The following is a 22662-nucleotide window of genomic DNA, read 5'->3' on the forward strand; positions in this document are numbered from 1 at the left end:
AAAAAAAAATTATTACAAATCGATAAAAACAAAAATTTATCAATAGAAAAGTACAATCTCTATAAATTAATTATTCATATTTATATGTAAAGTTTATATTAATTTATAATTATTTTTAAAATTTAATTATTCATATTTATATGTAAAGTTTATATTAATTTATAATTATTTTTAAAATTTATTTATTCATATTTATATGTAAAGTTTATATTAATTTATACTGAATTATTATTTCCCGCTACTTTTATATGGTTTTTCATAGAAAGTGTGCTGTCGTGCGAGTGTCACACATGGTGGGGTATGTTACTTTTGGACTTTATCGAAAATTACAAATCAGCTGCGCTTTCGGCGCAAAATAATTTTTAATAAAAATATTTTGTATATTTAGGTCAAGTTTGCCTATTACAAAATAATTTATCTTTTTATCTTTTTATCTTTTTTTCATCACATCGCATCTCTACTTTTCTGCACATTTTTTTATAAAAAAACAAAAAGTACACTTATTTAAGTCATTCCAAACAATCCCTTAGTTAAAATCTTGAAATTAATGTTTATGGGATTATATTAGGGAAAATGTCTCGTAGCTCAAATTTTGTGGCTCAAAAGTTGCTCAAATGGCCAAAACGACGTCGTTTTGGCCATTTTTATGTTGTTCTGTACTCAAAACGACGTCGTTTTGACCATTTGAGTCACTTTTAAACCACAAAATTTGAGCTACGTAGCATTGTCGTTATATTAGTGAGGGTAGTGGTAAACTAATGATGATGAGGTGGGGTTGGTAACTGTGACAGTATAATGATATTGGAAAAAAGTGAAATTTGAAAAATACTTTAAATATCGGTCTAAATAAATTTACTTTTGGTTAAACGTTTATTTTCGTAATAAATATCAGGAAAAATATATATATTCTGAAGAAAATATTTTTACTAAAACAAATAAAGAGATGGTGTTGAATGGTGTATTAACCCGAAAGTGCTGGCAAGCTTTCTTGGTGTAACTGCCTCTCAATTAATGTTTGGAAAATGCTTCGTAGCTCGAGAAAGTGAGGCTCGAATAGCTCGAATGGTACGAAAAATATTATCTTACCGGTAAGAGAATCAAAAAACATCCTAAAACGACGTCGTTTTGGGATTTTGAGCCACTCGAGCCACGGAAAATTCGAGCTACGAATCGGAACCGTTAATGTTTACATTTAACTTTGATGGAGCTTTTGAGTGACCATGGGTAATAACTAGTGTTCTTCTAAATTGGTCATTTTAATTTGAAAGAGTGTTCGAGTTTGCTACATTTATTTTGAAATTAATTTCAGTGATTGAAAGCATCCACTTTTTAAAACTCGCCGTGTAAAATATTAATGTAAAAAATCAATATAATCGAATATCGATAACTAAATGTTTGAATCAAATTTGCATTCTAAAAAATAAGTAGTTATTCTTGAAATTATATTTATCATCCATTTTTGTAAAAAAAAAAATATATATATGATTCAAACATATTGCTACCAATACCTAATCATTTTGATTTTTTGCATCTAAAAAGTAAACGGTTTAGATTATCGAAATCAATCTTAAAATGAGTCTACCAAAACCAAACAGTCTCTCAAGTTATAAACCCTTAAATAATTTATTAAATTATTGGTGCATGTATTGAACAACTAAAAGCAACTTTGGTTTTACGTTTTTAAAATTTCAAGTTTTATTATTTTTTTTTTGGGATGCACCAATAAATCTCAAATTAATAATTTATGCACTGTTTAGTCCTAAAAATTTTCTTATAGACTGAAAGGTCCCATTACAATGTTAATAACATCAGATACAATGTTAATAACATCAGAGTCATGTTACAAACATTGGATTTCAAACATCTAATGTTCATCAAATTTTAATAATGTTTGAAAATATAGGATGAAAAACATCTAATGTTCATCAGATTTCAATAAATTTTGAAATTATAGAATGAAACATCAGATTATTTACATCATTCACATCATGTTGGTTCAACGTTTAAGACTAAATGGTTCAACGTTTCAAAAACTAGGACTTATGGGTAAATTTTCCTTTTTTTTTTGGTTTTTTTGTTTTGTCTTTGGGTTGTGTTTAGTTTATGAATATAGGTAGAAATTTAGAAAGAGAAAGTAAAATGTGTAAAACATGTGTAAAATATAAATATATTTTATTGACATTTCACTTATATTTTTTATCTTCCTAAACTAGTAGTATAACCGTGCTATATGCATGGGAATTTCTTTTATACTAAAAAAAAAATAAGTAGACATAATTTTTAGCTTAAAATATGCTTATCTTAATTTTTTTTTTAAATGATATTTATACTTCATTTTAAATCATTTATTTTTGTTTTATAAGTGTGAATATTATTGTCCTTTTTTAAAAAAGTTTTTTGTTAATGCTAATGCGTTAGATGATTAAATAAATCATCAACATGATACTTCAATTTTTTATTTTTTTATTTATTTTTTTTCTTTTAAGGTTCAAGCTGCTTGAATTTTGAAATATCAAACTTTACTTTCAAACAATAAAAATTAATTAAAGTAGTATTTGAGCATGTTGTTGGGTGAGATCAAAAGTTATAAATTTCATTATTACTATTTAAATATGTTTACTCCACATGTTCAATAATTAGAATTTTCATTATTACTATTTAGATTTAATGTTAAATTTTTACAGTATTTAAGAATTCAAGTTATTCGTAGTTTTCAGGTTCCTACTTAAATTTAACTTATGGAAATTACATGTGCAAAAAAATTACACGAAAATGTGTTTTGTGTCAATATGTGTTGCCAATAATATTTTTTTTAAGTATTGTGTGATAAATACATGTGTTATAATTCAATTGGTAAAATTAAAGCAAATAAATTTGAGTAAATTATAGAAATTACATTGTCTAGACCATAATTGTAATCCTAAGAAGGTTTTTTTTTTTTTTTTTTTTTTTTTTTTTTTTTTTTTTTTTGGGGGGGGGGTCTTTAACTTTTGCTTTCCCTTTCTCTCCTTCCCATCCTTAATTTCTCCATTTTCCCACCATATTTTATTGAAAAGACTTGCATTTTTTAATGTAATTTTTTGGTTCTGCTGATAAATTTTAGTATTTTGAAATAAATATTTTTAAAATTTAAATTATATAAAATTAAAATTACATTTGGAATTTTCTTTTAAAAATTTTTAAGTTTTAAATTAGATGTGACTTAGATATAGCTAAATATCCTTCTTTTTTTTTTACTTTCTATGTGAAGATTTTTAAAATTTTAAATTATTTATATGGTAAGATGGAGCAATTTTTTCATGCCACGTGTGTTTCTAACTTGTAAAATTAAAAAAAAAAATGAATAAGAAATTCAGATGAATACTATGAAATTCTTAAAGATTCTTAAATGTCTAACGGCAAAATGAATAATTTATATTTGTTCATGATATTGATTGAGAAAAATATCATATATTATAGAAAAATTTACCTATAAATCTCATTTTGATGAATGATAATTCATTTAATCTCAAGGATTTTTTTTTATAAACCAATTAGTTCCATTGATTTTGGAAAGATGATGATTTGTTTGAGAAGTGCTAGAATAGTATACTTTTTGACTTTTTATGAAAAAAGTGAAATATGGGTTGGGTTTGAAGTGATGTGGCAGAAAGGTGATGTGACCCAAATAAGATAATTGTGATCCAAATAGAATAATATGCTAAAAATCATGTGCTATTTTAGCACATGCCAAACACCTACTTAATATATTATTTAGAAATTAAATTTACAGTTATACCCTTATTATGTTTCCTTATCTTCTTTTTTTCTTTTTTTTTCTCCTTTTGTGATAGAAAGGTAGTGTATACAATTTATGAGAATCAATTTGGGATGAATCTTTATATAAGAATCTTTTTTATTTGGAAAATATTTCAAAATGAGTACAAAAATAACTTGAAATATGGGATCTTTCAAACATTCCAAAAGGATGTGGGATTCTTCAAATATTTCAAAAAGAGTAAAAAAAATTCTTAGTGAACTTTGGACAAATGTATAATTTCAAACTATAACACTCTCGTATAACACTTAAAAGTAGCACTCCAATGTAACACTAAAAAAGAAATTTCGTAGTGTACTTTTTCTAAACGTAACACTCCAATATAACACTTCAAAAAAAATTATTAGCGTAACATTTCAATATAACACACAAAAAAATTTCTTAATGTATTTTTTCCAATGTAACACTCTAAATATATATATATATATATATATACATATATGAAATTCTTCAAACCATTTCAAAAACATGTAAGATTCTTCAAACCATTCCAAAAGGAGTACAAAAATTTCTTAGTAAATTTTGAACAAATGTATAATTTCAAATTGTGAGTGTTACGTTTAGAAAAATTACATTAAAGAATTTTTAGTATTTTTGTGTGTATTACATTAGAGTGTTACATTTGGGATTACATTGATTGGAGTGTTACGTTTGGAAAAAATACACTAATGAGTTTTGTTTTTTAGTGTTACATTAATTGATGTGTCACGTTTAGAAAAAAAAAATGCACTAAGGAGTTTTTTTATGTGTGTTACATTGGATTGTTACATTTGGAAAAAGTACACTAATGAGTTTTTTTTTAAAAGTGTTACGTTGTTACGTTTGGAAAAAGTGTACCAAAGAGTTTTTAGTATTTTACATTGGATGTTACTTTAGTGTTACATTAGAGTGTTATATTTTTTTTTCGTAATATGAGATTTGTTCTAGGTGGAAAAATCCGAAATATCTATAATGTGAATTGTCTAAATGTATAATTTTATATTTAGAGAAACACACTTTTATCCTTAGAAAATTAAATCCAAACATGTTAGTGACTATCCTTTTGTATAATTTTTACTTTAATGAGACCTTTGGGTTCATAAGAAAAAATAAAAGACTAAACAGTTCATAAGATCAAGTTTTTAAGTTTTATTAATGCTACCCTATATTATATTGATATATTAATTGAATTTATATAAATTTATTTGTGCATAGTACAAATTTTTCGTAAGTTTTTTTCTTTTTTAAAGATTAAATAAATAACCAAGAAAGGTGGGAAAAAAGATATGCAAAAAAAAAGGAAAGAATCTTACAGCTTTTAAAATGAAAATTTTTTCTTACAAAAAAAACAAATAAATGGAGAAAAAATATATATAAATATTCTTTCCTTTTTTTCATTTTTTTTCCCCTTTGTCCTTCTTGTGTTTCTGGGTTTAGTGTTTAATACTTTAATAATATAATGGCCTCAATAGAGGTTTGACCTTTATGTTATAGTGGTGATGTTTTGAAGAGTTGGTAAAAAATTAATTTTTTGATTTTGTTATAATTTTTTATGTTAAAAAATAGAGAGGTGATGTATCTAAAAAAGTCAAAACAGTTAATTTTTTATTATATTGCCAAAACACCCCTAGTTGTTGTAAAAGACTTAGCAAAATATTTATTTAAAAATTTAAAAATATTGGGTTGGGCAAACCACCGGAGCCATAGCCACCGGTAGTGGAAGGAAATTAATGTTTCATATAATATATCAATAAAGTGAGAGATATATGATAGATTATTTTGAAAGAAATCACCATTATATTAAGAGAAATCATATATGTATATGAGAGTCTTAGAGATATAAGAAAGACTATTTTTTTAATTATATAAAAAAAAAGTGAAAATGTAAGAGAAATTACTTTTTTATTTTAAGAAATGTAAATTTTTAAGAGAGTCATGTGGGTTAATAGATTATTTATTTATTTTTAAAATTGATAAAAGAAACCGTACATATAAGTGGAAGAGATAGGGGTGAGCAGCGGATATATCGATCCGTCAAAACCGACCGAACCGAGCCCATCCGTTGCATTTTGGACGGATGCGTGATGAAGAGCAGACGATTGCGGATTGATTTTGTCCAATTCGCCAATTTGGCGAACGGATGGCGGATTTGAGATTTCTTTGGCCGCAACCGAACCGCCAAACGGCGAACACCTCTAATAATTTATAAGACTTTGTGTTTTCAGTTTGTTTAAATATTCTGTTTGTGTTTTCAATTAAAAAAGAGTTTAAATATTTTATTGAAAAAAACTTGAATATCTTTTTTGAATTAAAAAAAATAAACGTATTATTTATCTATATTTTTTCATTTTTAAATCTATCTCTAAAAATAATAAATTGAAAATATGATATATGCTGGTTGGTTTTTATTTTCAAAAACAGATATAGATGTAACAATACAGAGACATACAATCTCTATTACTGCTCTGTTCATGGTTTTGGTGGTTTGAATTGCTTTTATATTTTAAGAACCACAGATTGTAATACTTTATGTGGATAAGGCATGCAGTGATTGTAATATTTTTTTAAGTCATTAACTGTAATACTTTCTTCTTTTTTTTTTTTTTTTTTTGAGAAAATACACAAGTTGAATTATGTTGAAAATTTATAAAATTTTAAACCGCCAAACCGATTCACATCCATCCGCCAATCCGCTCAATCCACATCCGCCGGATTGGCTGACGGATGCAGATTGATTTTCTCCAATCCGTCAATCTGGCGGACGGATGACGGATTGGAGGTTCTTTGGCCGCAACCGACCCGCGCCTACCCCTAGTAAGAGATGTTAAGACAAATTATTATTTTTTTATTATAGAATATGAGAATGTGAGAAAAATTACCTTTTTAATTATATAGAAAATGTGAAAATATAAGAGAAATTACTATTTTATTTTTAAAAAGATAAAATTTTAGGAGAGACATGTGAGTTAATAGATTATTTATTTATTTTTAAAATTGATAAAAGAAACTGTACATGTGAGTGAGAAAGATATTAGACAAAATATTTTTTCTTAAAAACACTCTGACTAAAAGTTTAAAATCAAAATTTCAAAGTATAAGCGTGTGTTTGATAGAGTTTTCTAAATATAATTTGAGAATAAAATTATATTTTGAGTTTGTGAGTTTTGAAATTATGATTTGAGTGTAGAAAATTTATTTGGTGAAAGAGTTTTGAAAAGAGTGGGAAATTTTTGATGTGACATATGATATTTGATACAAAAAGTTACAACTCATAACTAAACATACAGCTTAAAATTCTATTAAAATTAACAAAATATTTTAAAAAATTTAGAAAATATTTTTTGTTGAATATATAAAAATTAACGCGTGTCAATTGTAAAAAAAAAAAAAAAAAAAAAAAAATTTGCACTATTCCGGTCAATCGGCCGAACGACCGGTGGGACAACCGATAGTCCAAATTTTTCCGCCTCAAACCGCGCTTTCAAAAGTAAGTGTAAAATTAATTTTTAAAAATTCTAAACAAACATTATATTCAAATGAAGTTATGGAGCTAACGCGCCAGAATTTGACCAAACAGAGCCTAAAAGTTTAGGCTCTTTTTTTCATTGGCCATATAGACAAGTTCATTGAAAAAGACCGAAGTAGCCATGGATATATATATTATGGGGCAATTGGAAAAGTTGGTAAAAAATTATTTTCATTTTTTAAAAAATATTTTTAAGAAAATTCTAATTACTTATTTTTCGTGTTTTTTTTATTTTTACTGATTTTTTTAATATTTTAAGCAATCTTTTTACTTTTTAGACACACCAAATATAAATATACCTAAAAAATAAAAAATTTAAAAAAAAATCTTTTAAAAATTCACTAAATATCAAAAATATAAAAAAATTACAAGAATTCAGTATATTTTTTGTATTTTTATGTATTTATTAATTTTTTAAAATATTTTTTCACAAATTTTTTATTTTTTAGATATATCTAAGTAAGGTGCATCTAAAAAAGTAAAAAAAAAATGTTTAAAATTTTAAAAATATTCACTAAAAATAAAAAAATTAAAAAATTAAAAAACTCAATTTTTAAAAAACTTAATCCAAAAAACTCAAACTAAACACACTGAATAAGTTTTTCCAAAAGGTCACAAAAAAATTATTAAAAAAATCAATTTTTTTACTAAAGAAATCACTAAAAAAATATTTAAAAAATCAAAAAAATTAAATTTTATCAACTTCTCCTCTATGTAGACAGAGCCAAAACAAACCGTCACTCTCTCTTCCCCCTCTCTCCATCTCGATTCAACCACACAACCATGCCGCCGTTGGCGTCTCCTCCTCCGCTGTCCGGCTCCATCACGGTGACTCCGATCATCTTTTTCCTCCCTCTCTCTCTCTCTCCTCGTTGGGAGAGTGGTCACCTGAGCTTCATGGTTGCTTGAGCTCCATGGCTGCCTGAGCTTCCCCCCTCGACCTCTGTCTCCGACGTCTTCTTCGGCGCCTCTGTGTATCTCAGATCAGCGCCGTCATCTATCTCAGATCTGTCGGATCTCCGATGATCGCGATCGGGTTTTCAGAAAACATGGATGCAACCGGCGTTGATGTCAGATTCCGGCGAACTCTTTGGGGTTTCGGCTGTCGGAATCTGAGTAGAAACTGGAGATTGCAGCGCCGGCGGAGAGAGAACATGAAGGAGGAGAAGAGATCGGACGGCAGAGAAAAGGGAGGTAAGGTCGGAGAGTTGAGATCGGAGATCGGAGATCTGTTGGATCTCTTCTCCTCCATGTTCTCTCTCCGCCGTATATAGAAATTCACACAAAACTTGAAATTCACTGATCTAGAAATTCACTCACTGATCTATACGTATACATACACACAAAACTTGAATCACTGATATATACGAATATACACAAATTCACTCACTGATATTCACTCAAAGTTTGTGTATATACATACATATATATATATATAGAGAGAGAGAGAGAGAGAGAGAGAGAGAGAGATTGGACTTTTCAAATACATGTTGAAATTATTTTCTATATATCTACATCCTTCGCTCTATATGTTTCTTGTGATTTTGTAGGTTGAAGAGAACATTTGCAAGTTTGCAAAGAAAAGCATGAAACCATAGATCTGTGTCACAGATCGCAGTCATTCTCTATTTTTTTTAGTTATTATTATTGTTGTTGTTGTAGATTGGATCTGCGGAGAAGCTCTCTCTACTTTTTTTAGTTGTTAGATTATTATTGTTGTTGTGGTGGTATATCTGGATTGTTGTTAGATTTCAAATCAGATCTTTATTTTTATTTTTTTAGTTGTTGATTGTTATTGTTACTGTTGAAGATGAAGAAAAAAATTGCAACAGAATGGTGATGAAACACAATGCAACAGATAGGGATAGAGACAGAGAAAACAAAGATCTGAACAGATAGAATTTGATTTGGCTTGGTATTTCAACAGATAGAAAACAAAATTGCATAGAGATTGCACAGATAAAATTTGGACAAAAATTTGAACAGATAAATAAAAAATTTGAACAGATAGTCAATGAAAAATCAAATAGATAAAAAAAGTCAGGAGTAAAATTGAAAACAAAATATCTTTTATGATTTCTTACCAAACTGTTTCATAAAGTGTGGATCTTTCATCAACAAAAAAAATTCACTCGAATTAATGCCTTAGACATTTGTTTGAACGGATTTTTCACCAATTTATTTTATTTTATTTTTATTATAGAGAAATAGGAGAATGTGAGAAAAATTACCATTTTCATTATAGGAAAGGTAAAATTGTAGGAGAAATATTGTGGGCTTACAAATTATTTATTTATTTTTAAAATTGAAAATTCAACATAATTGGGTTAAAGTTTTGGAGCTCTTGGAATCTCATGGTTAGAAACTCAATTTTATTTAACAGATAGAGGATTCCAATCTAAAATTCATGATCCAACACAGCCTTAGTGAACTTTTTAATCAAATATTTTTACTTTTTACATCCACTTAATTTATTTGTATTTAAAAAGTAAAATATTTATGAAAAAATCTTTTAAAAAAATACTAAAGACAAGAAGAAGAAGAAGAAGAAGAAGAAGAAGAAGAAGAAGAAGAAGAAGAAGAAGAAATTGTACATTTTTGTATCTTTTGTCTATTTATTGAAATTTTTCATACATATTTTTATTTTTTAAATACATCTAAATTATTTTCAAAAAAAAAAAAAAATCTAGATTAGGTACATTTGAAAGGTAAAATAATTTGACTAGATATGAAAAAAAGTTAACTAAAGACGATAAGAGGTGAAGAAAATAATTTTTAAATATATATATATATATATATTTGAAAACTCAACAAAAACTGAGATTTGGCCTATAGGATTTGGAAATTAGATGCATTCATATTGATTGGGAGTCTCTCACTTTGGTGAAAGCAATAAAGTCCTGGCAAGAGGATCTATCTTGGCCTCTTGATTGGAAGATGTAGCCGGTTGGTAGAAGCTTTAAGTGGCTTCTTGATTTCAGAGGTTTGTAACATGAATCAGCAAAGGAAAAATTTTACTGCAGTTACATTATATTAAAATAGAAATAAATAACATATCGAACAAGAAAAGAAAAAAAATAACAGGGACAGTTACAAAAACATTTCAAGATTTGAATTTTATAATAAAATAAATTTTTAATTTTTAATTTTGTTAATTTAAATTTCAATATTTTGATTTGTGTTCAATACAAATTATTTATCTATTTTTGTTGATTAAAACCGAAAAAAAATATTTTAATATTAAACTCAATGTAAATTTATATAAAATGTTTAAAATACTTTTTTTCATTGAGTTAAATGACTATAATATCATTTTTTTGGGTCCATTTTATTTAATGAAAATAGAAAATAATTTAAATTAAAAAAAAATTAAAAATTAAGGGTAAAAAATTAAAGATTTAATTTGACAAAAATTAAAAATTCAATATTTACTTTATTATAAGGGTCAAACCCTATATATATATATTTTTTATAATAATTTTTCCAAATAACAAAGTCTCAAAGCGCCACACAAAAAGATTCTATGAACTATAAATAACAAACTACAAAACCATATAATAAAATAACTACCGTTCTGAAAATCCACCAATTTTCTTACATATGTGATTCAATAGATGTTCAGGTTGGTGGGTCAGTGTGTGGCTGAAGGTGAGAAGGATGGGAAGAAGTAGAGGTGTGGTCCACGGTGAAAGAAAAATAAATCCAAGAAAGAAAGAGGAAAAGGTAGGGACCGAGAACAAATTGTTGCGTATCGTGGGCACACCAGGGGACACTCACAAGCAAAAACACAAGAGTTTTAACGTGGTTCGGCAAACCGGCCTACGTCCACGGGAGCGATGTTGTTATATATCAACAAATGGAGGAGATTACACACTCTCAACTCACTGTCTCTCTATATAACACACTCACTCACACTCTCTGACAAACAGAAAATAGCTCTCACTAGCTCTCTCTGTTTTGTACCTTCCTCTCAGCAATGTGTTTTGCCATTTGCCCTTGTCTACAACTCACCATCACCATTCCATTTTATACACCTTGGAGTAGGTGGGAGTGCCATTGGGTAGCCTCCATGCTTGACTTCGGCAGCCTCCTTCTTTGACATGGTTGGTAGCCTACTTCCTTGTTGACCAACCAAGGTGTGTTCACAAGACAATTTCCCCTTCACATGGGGTGAATTCAACAAATCACCCCCTCAACCCATGTGAGGTGATCCACTGCACACACTGCTGCTAATCTTGTCACGCCCAAATTCAACAAAGTCTGCATCTCTTCACTGAGATGCTTGCACCCCCTTGCCTGGAGTGCCCGGCACCCCCTCACTGGGGTGCCATGCAAAGCTTTACTTTGCAACTCTTTGAGATGGCATCTCTCCCTTCCATCCAGTCTTGGAGAGATCCCAATATGTCTCTAATTCAGGAGCAAAAGAAACTTTCTTTCCTGGGACATGCTTTGCTGTCTTGGTCTCTTTGCTCTGAGCTGTCTTTAAAATTGGCCGCAATGGCTCCGTCTTGTGCACCTCCGAACTGCCTCCATGCGTTCTTGTACACTTTGGTTGCCATGTCTGCTGGGCCCTATGTCTCTTCTGTGCATGTCTTGTACGTCTTGCCCGGTAAGTGACAGTAGCTCCGTCTGTCACAACCTTCTCCACAAGCCTGTACAGATTCCCCTCCAGTCGTCCATGTAGCATCACCGTATCTCCATGGATGACTTTGAGATTTCCTTTGCTAGATGTGAAGCTATAACCTTTCATGTCTAGCATACTTAAGGAAATTAGATTCTTCTTCAGTCTTGGCACGTGTCGGACTCCATCCAACGTGAAAATTTTTCCATCTTCCATTCTCAGCCGTACTGTTCCCATGCCAACAATCTTACTCACAGTGTTGTTAGCCACTCGAACAATACCTCCATCCTTGGCTTGGTATGTAGAAAAAAGTTTCTTATCCATGCATATATGATATGTGCTTCCGGAATCTAAGATCCAGTCAGGTTTCGTCATACTCGACGAAACTGTAAATGCATACTCATCCTTAGCATTTACTGCAGCAGCGACATTTGATGAGCTCGCCTGTTCCTTTTGTGCTTTGTCCTCCTTGAGCTTTGCACAGTCTTTTATGAGGTGATCCTCCTGATCACAGTAATAACACTTTCTCCTGAAGCCTGACCTTGATTGCGAACGTCCTCTTGATTTGGATCTACCCCGTCTATCATTGGACCTACCTCTGCCTTGCTCATTTTCTGAGGCAACCATGGCATTTCCTTCTGGGTGTTTGCTACTGCTACCTTCCTGTTTCTTCATCGACTCATGAGAAATGAGCGTAGCAATCACCTCATCCAGTCCAAGAGCATCCTTCCCGTACAATAGAGTTGTCCTAAGATGCTCATATGATGCAGGTAGAGAGACCAGCAAGATCATAGCCCTATCTTCCTCCTGGGTCTTGTCTCCAATGGTGTCCAATTCCATTGTGATCCTATTGAACTCGTCCAGATGTTCTGTGAGGTTCGCACCTTCTGGCATTCTAAGTGTATATAGCTGCCTCTTTAGAGATAACCGGTTTGTCAAAGATTTTGACTTGTACCTCATCTCTAACTTTGCCCATAGCTCCGCCGGATCTACTTCACTGATGACTTCCCGGAGTGTGTTGTTCCCGAGATACAACTGAATTGTACTGTTTGCCAATTCCCTCAACTCCTCCCACTTGTCATCCTTTATGTCTTCCGGTTTGTTGGACTTTTTGAGAAGAGCTTTCACCAGACCTTCTCGTGTTAAAATGTTTTTCACCCTTTGCTGCCACAGGGTAAAGTCATTACTACCATTAAAAGGCTCAATCATGAAACTTGCGCCTTTTCCTGCCATTGTAAATTTCTTCCCTTTTTAAAGAAATTTCGATGTAAGAATCTGACCGTACGGATGGGTCCGGAATATTTCAAATAGTTGGAACGCACTATTGGGTCGCCAAAAACGGACTCCGAATGGCCTAGATCTAGCCAAAAGAGTTTGAATGCCTCCGATTCAAAAACTAACCGTACGGATGTGTCCGGAATACTCCAAATAGTTGGGACTCACTATTGGATCGCCAAAAACGGACTCCGAATGGCCTAGATCTAGCCAAAACAGTTTTAACGGTTCAGATTTGCTGAATCTGGTGCGCCTGAGAAGCACCAGATAATTCCTCCGGATTTGCAGGTCAACGGCTCGGTCAACGGCGCAGGCGGCGCGGTCAACGGCGGCTTGACGGCTGGTCAACCCGGCTTGGTCAGCGGCTCACGCTGACTGGGCTGACACGTGGCTGACACGTGTCTGACACGTGGCTGACGTGTCGGCTGACGTGGTACGCGCGTGTATGACACGCGCCTTCCCCCACTCGTCTTCTTCCTCCGTCAGCGCGTGTGGCGCGTGGATGAGAGTGGGACCACGCGCCGGGTGCCTTAACGGCGCGTGTTGGCGCGTGTCGAGACTGTGACTCACGCGCCAACTTCTAGGAGCGCGTGAGGGCGCGTGGAGAGGCTTCTGGGCTCTGTTTTTGCTGTTCTGGACTCCTCTCCTCCTGGCCTTCCTCCTGGTATGCTCAAAAGTGGATTTCGACCACTTCGAAATCTGGACACTTTCGGAAAAAACTCGATTTTTCTCCACCCGGGCTCTGATACCAATTGTTGCGTATCGTGGGCACACCAGGGGACACTCACAAGCAAAAACACAAGAGTTTTAACGTGGTTCGGCAAACCGGCCTATGTCCACGGGAGCGATGTTGTTATATATCAACAAATGGAGGAGATTACACACTCTCAACTCACTGTCTCTCTATATAACACACTCACTCACACTCTCTGACAAACAGAAAATAGCTCTCACTAGCTCTCTCTGTTTTGTACCTTCCTCTCAGCAATGTGTTTTGCCATTTGCCCTTGTCTACAACTCACCATCACCATTCCATTTTATACACCTTGGAGTAGGTGGGAGTGCCATTGGGTAGCCTCCATGCTTGACTTCGGCAGCCTCCTTCTTTGACATGGTTGGTAGCCTACTTCCTTGTTGACCAACCAAGGTGTGTTCACAAGACAATTTCCCCTTCACATGGGGTGAATTCAACACAAATCTCTTTCCTTGTTTAAAATTTTCAACTAAGCACAGCGTTAAAGGAAAAAATGTGTGAAAGTAAGGAGTAATTTGAGATGATCTAAATAAATGTATTTTTTGACTTTTTATGAAATATGAATTAGGTTTGAAGTGATGTTGTAGAGAGGTGATGTAACTTAAATAAGATAATGTGACTTAAATAAGATAGTGACTTTTTGACTTTTTTAGAGTACCCCAAACAAGGCCTTAAATAAAATATAATTATATTTTATTACCATTTCACGTACCATTTTCCTTTTTCTTTCCAAATCATTTTTCAAATCTCTCAATCAAACACAAAGTTAGAGGTTTCTGGCAAAGGAATTGAGTGGCTAATGTCACATATAGAAATCCAATAGTTCCAATCCAAAAAACAGCGAACTTAAACAAAGCATATATACGTACAGAACACAAGACCACCTAGATAACTATTGGTTGTTAAGGATGTACACACTGGAAAAATAAATAAATGAATAAAGACTTGATAAATAATATTATACAGTCCAAATCAAGGGACTTACCAAAAAAAAAAAAAAAAAAATTCTTACTTTTTATTGATCCTAATTATAAATAATAAAAAAAAATCACCATCCAGCATATTTTTTGCCTTCCACCATCTTTTATACCTCCACATAGGACCCAACTTTCTTTGGTAATCTGGAGTTTCACACAAAAGCAGAGCAAACATTGGTGGAACGTAGCACAAGATTGAATCACTTGTATGCAATTATGAGCAACAACCAACTACAGGGAGTCAAACATAAATAAGACATTAATAAAAATTTGAAACTACCACATTGATGAGTGTTATATTGCACCATCAAAGGTACAACCTCGATTGAATTAGTGTTGTACATTATTATCATTAATCAGCTAAGTATATGCTACCAAAAGTAAATAATAATGAACAGAAGATTTTCCATAACTACAATATGAATCAAATACATACCTCTTCATTGAAAAGGAAAAAGATTCACCAATCTTCGCTCACATTTCTTGTATGTCGGGATCTATAGAGGTCTCCAGGAGGGGCAATCTTTTATTATCCTGTGTTACCGAGGGTGGCAATGTACTCCCAAAGGAAAATCTTATCGGGAGTGGTAAATTTAACAGCATAACTTGTTTTAATTGATAGAGCACGGGATTGATTTCAACATTTGATCCTCTGGTTTTGAATACCTCTTTTAGGGAGCCACAATCGTCGACATAGAGGAATTGTAGGTTTTGCAAACTTCCAAGTAGTTTTGATGGTGCAATATTCAATAAGTTTTGACAATCGAACACAGCCAAATGTCTTAGGTTGTTGAAGGAGTTGGTTGGAGGTGTGCTATGCCATATCTCTTTGATGTTGCCCAAACTCCAAATTTCCAAGACTTCCAAGCAAGTAAACACAACCTGTATTATTGATAATAACAAAAGGAATAATGAGAAAATTATTAACCTTTTATTTAAGAAAGACCAATAAAAGAGCAGAGCTTTGATTTCCTAAGCAAGTGAACAAACATAGTGTTAGAGTTCATAGGTACTGTGATTAGGATTTAGGGTAGGAAATAATATTATGTCTTGTAATGGGGCAAAATTTTAAGTGTAAGGTTTTGGTTTATTAGAGTCTATGTTATTTAGGTTTCAAGACCTTTTGGAAGCTATCAATCTTTCAAAAATGCAAAGTGCACAAAATTAGAATACAAAAAGTACACAGAAAATATATTGTATAGCTGAAATTTATTAGGAATGTGATGTAAGCCATACTTTAAATAAATCTCAACCACAATATAAATTCTGTGTTATTTCAGCACACCTACCATTGTAGATCTTACTTTGTTTGGGAACTAAAAGAAAAGGAATAATTGGTAGAAAGTTTCTAACTAAGCAAAATTGAGACAACCAAAACAATATGGTTGGGTTAATAACAGACAAGACTCATGTACTTAATCCCATCCGTCATTTTTTATTGGTTGGTGACACTACGCAAGATGAATTCACCGCTACATAGAAATTTTTATTTTTATTTTCGAAAAAGAGTTACTACTAATACCTTCAATTTTCTGAAAGAGGTTCATGATTTTAGCTGAATAATTCGAAATTTAGTATCTCTAAAAACTCATAAAACTTATAGCAATCGTACCTTTTGGTTAAAGAGGGGTTGTGGTTCGAGAATTTCCACGTTGAGCTCATGCTTTGTTGATTCTTCTTTTTCTTCAGGTCCACAACTGCCATAGAAACTCTTGAGATTCTCCAACTCATTTAGTTCTATAGAATACAGTTGAGGGAACACGAGAGGGTCATCGTTATCTCCTCTTTCCTATTGGCCACTACTGTTGTTTTCAATTTTGCACATCTGTGTATATATAGATGTCGAAGATGCGCTAGGTTTCTTAATTGACAAAAGGATTCTCTCTCTTCTTGGACAAGGGGTTCTAAATGTTTGTCCCATACCACTGATATATAATGTACATCGAAAATTCCCAATTCCTCCAAAGCAGGGAATGCCACCTGCAAAATTTGACATATCAACTTATGCTCTGTTAATTACCAAGAATTGACAAATAAACATAAAAAGTTACTGGAAAAAACTCACCTTTCCACAAAAGAGAGGTTGCGGAGTGTTAGAATTGTTCGAAAGGAAGCTCCAGAGCTTGGGTATGTTGCGCAACGTCATTATTTTTAGTTGAAGAAAAATAATTTCCTCATCATTTTCTTGCTCTTCATTTCCAACAATTTCTTCCATATCTTCACAGTTTTCAATTTCTAGATGCATGAGGCCCGCAAGAACTCTTGCAATGGAGAGTGAGGAGAGGCATTTGAATCCACAATTTCGAACATGTAACTCGTGCAAGTTAGAAAAAGAACTTGGCAGACTTTGTGGTTGAATTTTTAGACGCCTTGCAGGCATTCCAAGAAGACATTCAACATCATTACATTCTATAACTTCAAGATGCCTTAATTCAAGAAACCCCCCTCCATCTCTGTCATGAAGCAGAACCTTTTTCAGACCCGGCAATTTATTCAAATATAGCACTTCAACTTTCTCCAACACATCTCGGAACTTGTTTTCTATAGGAATGCCGCAGAGTTTCAAGATCCTTGTTGAGGAGTAATTTTCCTTATATTTAATATTTTCCCCAATTGATATGCTAAATCTAGTCAAATTGGGCAATGACATTGACCTTGGCATATGAACTTTTAAAGTCTTTAATAGTGTCAGCGAATTCAATTCAAGAAGGCTTGCGTTCTCTCGCTGTTGGTCAGTTCCTTCAACTTCCCATTGGTCAAAGGTATCTAAAATGTATAATTTGGCAGAATTACTCTTAAGTTGGTACAATTTTCCAAATTTAGCAACCATAGACTAGTCAACTCTCTAATCTCTGGTGCCAGCTCCTCAATCCCATGAAGGCTAAGTATCTCAAGGTTCTTTAATCTCCCCAATAGAGCTATGTCCCTTGATAGGCCATTTAGACATAACATCCGAAGCTTAACCAACCTTGGAAGCAATGACGGGGAGCTCTTTAATGACATTTCGCTCAGATCTACGATTTCAAGATTGTTCTCCATCCCATTGAAAAAACTATTTTTAACATCTGTGGGTGAAGAGTCCCTGCATTTCAACACCAAGGTATGGAGTCTTGTACATTCCAACACATCGGGAAGCTCTTGAATATTTGTGGTGAACCATAATGAGATTGCCGAGTAATGTTCATATGTGTCTTTCTCTGGCCATTTTTTGATAACATGTTTCACGAGATATCCTTTCTCCTCTTCCGCAATTGTGCAACATCTCGAATAACATCGTGCATTTTGACCACATTTTCGCTCATGCCATCTAACAACAAACAAGATTCGTTGAGGACATCAACCATGGCAAGTACTCTGTCTCTTACTTCATCAAATATATTCAGATTTTGATCAAGCAATCTCATCCCAACAGGGTATCTCACCAAGTCATTAATTGAAATCTCAGCATCTTCCGGAAACAAAGAGCAAAGCAAGAAGCATGACCGTGCATCCTTTGGTTCTAAACGATCATAACTCCATTTTAAGGAGATGAACAAATACGTGCAATTTCTTTCAGCTTGTAATTTTTTGGTTGTCGAAATGCATCTTTCCACGCATGCTTGCCCTTACCTTTTAATGCTGCTGCAGCTGCACGTATAGCAACTGGCAAGCCTCCACATTTGTCACACAATTCCTTCGCTTCAGAAGGGATTTCAGAATCAATTGAAATTCCCACTGTTTTCTTGAATAGGGTCCATGCTTCAGGCTCTGCTAAGACACCGATTAGGATCTCCTTTGTCGATGCTTCTGGCACTCCAATCAAGGAATCTTCCTGAGCAACTGGCATTGGTATCTGTTAGCTATATATTTTGTAAAAGCCAGTTACAATCCGACACGTGGCAGAATAAGGGTATTATCGGAAAATAATTCAAGTCTTCAATCCTGATCGTACACGTAGAGATGATAAATTGGTTCTCACATGGTCTGAGCAACATTGGATCAGTAAAGAAACGCAAGGTGACGTGGCTTCAACGGTTACTCATATTCAAATTCAAATACAAGAGGGAAGCCTAACTGCAAATGGTGGCATAATGGAGCTACTTCTAAGGCAACATGATCAGCGATCATGGAGGAGCAGTTCGACGGTTCGAAGAGCAGTTCGAAGGTCATCTTTGACAAGTATAAATAGCAGAGAGACCCCCAGGAAAGAGAGGACTCAGATCATACAAATCAATCATTTACTTCATATATTTTCTTTTCTAGTCTTTTACATTTCCAGTCTTTAAATACCTGTTCTTTAAATACCTGCACTTTAAATACCCGCACTGCACTTCGATTCATAGGAGTAGCTTCAAGTAGATTCAAGTAGATTGCGGTTGTAAACCTCTCCGAGGCTGAGTTTGGACCATTGTAAGTGTTCATTTTTATGAAATACTTCAATTGTTCTTCATATTACTGTTATTTCTCTTAATTTCTTCTAAGTCAAGCCACCAGTAAAAGTCCTCTTCATTGAGGCTGAAAAGAACTAAAACACAATCGTCTGATAATTGGTTGGCAATCACAATTTCTGTAAGGACTGATTGATCCTTGCTGGCACGCTCACATTTACAAAAATACCCTTCGAAAAGCCAAAAAGCCAACATATATTTTTGGCACGCCCGGTGGGACTTAATTAAAAATGGCTAGAAGAAGACGACAAGGAGAAAATGAACGCTTGGAAGAAGGCGTGGAAGGAGAGGTAGAAATACCAAATCCAGAGGATAATGTGGTAACACATCCTGTGGAAACTCCTATATTGTCAGAACCTATGGTCGAACAGACCAGTACTTCTGGACAAGAACCATATGTTCATATTATTGGACGAAACCAAGGAATTGGACCATCCACTGTGCCATTTACTCAACCAACAAATCCATGGGATGGTTTAGTAGATGCCATGGGACAACAATTAATGAACACAATGGAAAGGTGGGCAACATCCTTTTTGGATCGAATGAATAACCACCAACCAACAAACACAAGACACACGGAGGAAGTTGTAAATGTCCCCCAACAAAGATTGGCTAGAGAAAAACAGCCTATGCAAGTTAATGGACAGTATAATGGTCAAACTAGTAATCAGAACTATGAAAGACCATCACCTCAGTCTTGGTATGAACCCATTTCAAGGCCTATAGTAGGCCAAAATGCCTCAGTACTTAATAATGAAGCCACACAAGTTGGTGGACCTGGCCAAGTACAAGAAACTGGCATAAGAATGGTTACAAATCCCATGTTCGAAGCCATACCTGGCACAAGGGGGTACACTAATCCCTTATTCGAATTTACACCCGGGGGGTTTGAGGGTTTTCCTACAAATGGCGGAGACACAACACCTGTTCCAGCACCTTTTGCAGGTCCTTTCGCAGGTCATGCTCAAAGGGGTTACCCATACCCTCAACAGCAACCTGCACCGCAAGGACAACCAGCCCCAAATTTACCACCTTATGGACCAAGAGGACCACAAGCACAAGTTTGTCCACCAAATCCTGTGTTTGCCCCTCCAGTAGTGGTTCAGCGGGCACAAAATATGGTCCTTAGGGATCAAATCGCTGATATTGTTAGGGAGATGTGTGGACCAATAGCTCGGGGGGTCCAGACTCCTGTATACAGAAAACCATACCCAGAATGGGTGGATAGGGTACATGAATACGCAAGGGGATTCAGGATACCAGATTTTACCCTTTTTTATGGGACTGGAAATCAATCAACGATAGAACATATTGCTAGGTTTGCTGCTCAATGCGGTGAATTTACTAACCATGACTATATGAAACTGAGATTATTTCCAAATTCCCTAACGGGGGGAGCATTTGTATGGTACATCAACTTTACACCTGGCTCCATTCAAAATTGGCAACATATGGAAGAGGCATTTCATGCCCAATTCTTCCAATCAGAGCCAGAAGTATCTATGGCAGATTTGACTAAATTGAGTCAAAGGCCTGAAGAAAAGGCTACTCAGTTTGTTGCCAGATTTAAAAGGGCTCGAAATAGATGTAGAGTCATCCTGCCAGAGCCAGAATTCGTCAGATTGGCTCAAAATGGTTTAGAATTCAGGCTTCGAAAGAAGTTTGATTCAACCGAATTCAGAGATTTGGTCGAACTGACCTATAAGGTGTCTCGATATGAAGCATTATTAGAAGAGGAACAAGATCGAAATAATGCATCATATAAGACATATTATAGAGATCCTAATTATGAAATAGATGCAGCAGAGATTGTAGGCAAAGAACCTGTAATCTGTGAAGCATTAATTCATAAGGATACAACTATAGACCAGCAGTTTAAAAAGAAAGACTTTCACAGAAAATACTCTTTCGATTTAACAAAAGCAGATGACATCTTTGATCATTTGCTCGCGGCTAATTTCCTTAAGTTACCAAAAGGAGTAAAACTACCATCTCCAGATGAACTGAAAGGAAAAGTATACTGTAAATGGCATAATTCTTGGTCTCACTCGACTAAAAACTGCATTGTTTTTCGAGACAGGATCCAAGAACAGATTCGAAAAGGAAGTTTGAAGTTCCCAGCTAAAACAGAAAAAGCCATGGGAATTGACAGTGATCCCTTTCCAGAAGTTGGAGAGGCAGCAGCCAATGTCATTACATCAGACTTCCAGAACTTGTCCTTGACAGAATTGGAGGAAGTCAATGTGCAGATGCATGTTGCTAATCAAACCAACATCAAGAAGAATACTAGAAGCCCACCAGTTATTGAACAGGGTTTCTCGCACCAGAGGGAACACTCTGATGAAGAATCACTGGATGATAATTCTTTAGAAGCAGCGGTGATGCAGAGAATGTGCCCCAGGTGCAGACTCAGTTACAAGTGGTTGAAGGGGCTTCCAACTGATGGGAAGCAATACTACAGGGATGTTCAGAGACGTCCTAAGTCAACCAATGCTTACAACAAAAGGCCGTATCCGGCTAGTGATAGGCAGAGACCACCAGTGGTTGAGCCTGTGGTGAACAGAATGCATGACAAAGGCAAGAAGCTCTTGCATGAATCCAGGCCACATAACTATTATAGAATGGAGAGTGGCCATTCTGAAAGAAAACTGGAGAGAGGCTCAGTTCATGGAATCAAAGCCAGAGATTGGCCCCCTAGACCAGTTTCACGCAGGACAGAAAATGGTCACCCTTATCGAAGGTCTGAATCAGACTCAAAACATGAGGACAAAACCAAGCACTTACCTTCACGGCCAGTTTCGAAGATGGCTTCGAAGGTGGAAAAGGGCAGTTCAGCGTCTGAGTCAGCAAGTTCATGGGTACCTGGAGTCCCAGACTGGTTTGTAATGCAAAACAAACCTAGAGAATTGCCTGTTCGAGGAGATGTTGTAAACCAAGGCAGGATGATCAAGCCTCCTATGGTGGCTCCGAATAACTGGGTGCTGCTTAAACATCCAAAGACGAGGGAACCAGACATGGTCCCAGTCATGTCAAGATCACAGAGGAGAAAAATTCAGCGCAGGTACACCCAGTACCAGAAAGATCTGAAGGAAAGTGAAGAAAATTCTTCGCCAGTCAAAACGGAAGGAAGGAAGAACCCAAAGTCAGACCATGCTCCAAAGCCGGTTCCACAGAGCAAAGTGGTCTGCAGCCGAGAACAATTGGCTAAGGTTCATGCCGAACTAACAGCCAGAGAGAAGTCTAGTTTAGCTGGATTAGAGAAGGCTCTGATGGAGAGTGATAG

At 34.3% G+C, this 22662-nt stretch overlaps 2 long non-coding RNA genes across 4 annotated transcripts; one reads left to right on the forward strand and one right to left on the reverse strand.

Annotated features, from left to right (window-relative positions):
• Positions 1–8030: 8030 nt before the first annotated feature.
• On the forward strand, positions 8031–9103 carry LOC114263916 (uncharacterized). The gene is made up of 2 exons (XR_014338538.1): positions 8031–8516; positions 8873–9103. It is a non-coding gene; the product is annotated as an uncharacterized LOC114263916 (long non-coding RNA).
• Positions 9104–14754: 5651 nt separating this feature from the next.
• On the reverse strand, positions 14755–18481 carry LOC114263929 (uncharacterized). Of its 3 annotated transcripts, none has more exons than XR_014338542.1 (3): positions 16562–18473; positions 15386–15831; positions 14755–15180 (listed from the first exon to the last, which is right to left on the reverse strand). It is a non-coding gene; the product is annotated as an uncharacterized LOC114263929 (long non-coding RNA). The 3 variants fall into 3 exon arrangements; XR_014338541.1 differs by having other exon boundaries at positions 14951–15093; positions 16562–18472; XR_014338539.1 differs by lacking the exon at positions 14755–15180 and having other exon boundaries at positions 15331–15831; positions 16562–18481.
• Between the last annotated feature and the right edge of the window lie 4181 nt (positions 18482–22662).

This window comes from Camellia sinensis, chromosome 8 (genome assembly GCF_055761805.1).
Source record: "Camellia sinensis isolate YWXY chromosome 8, ASM5576180v1, whole genome shotgun sequence".
In the NCBI taxonomy this organism is placed as follows: Eukaryota; Viridiplantae; Streptophyta; class Magnoliopsida; order Ericales; family Theaceae; genus Camellia; species Camellia sinensis.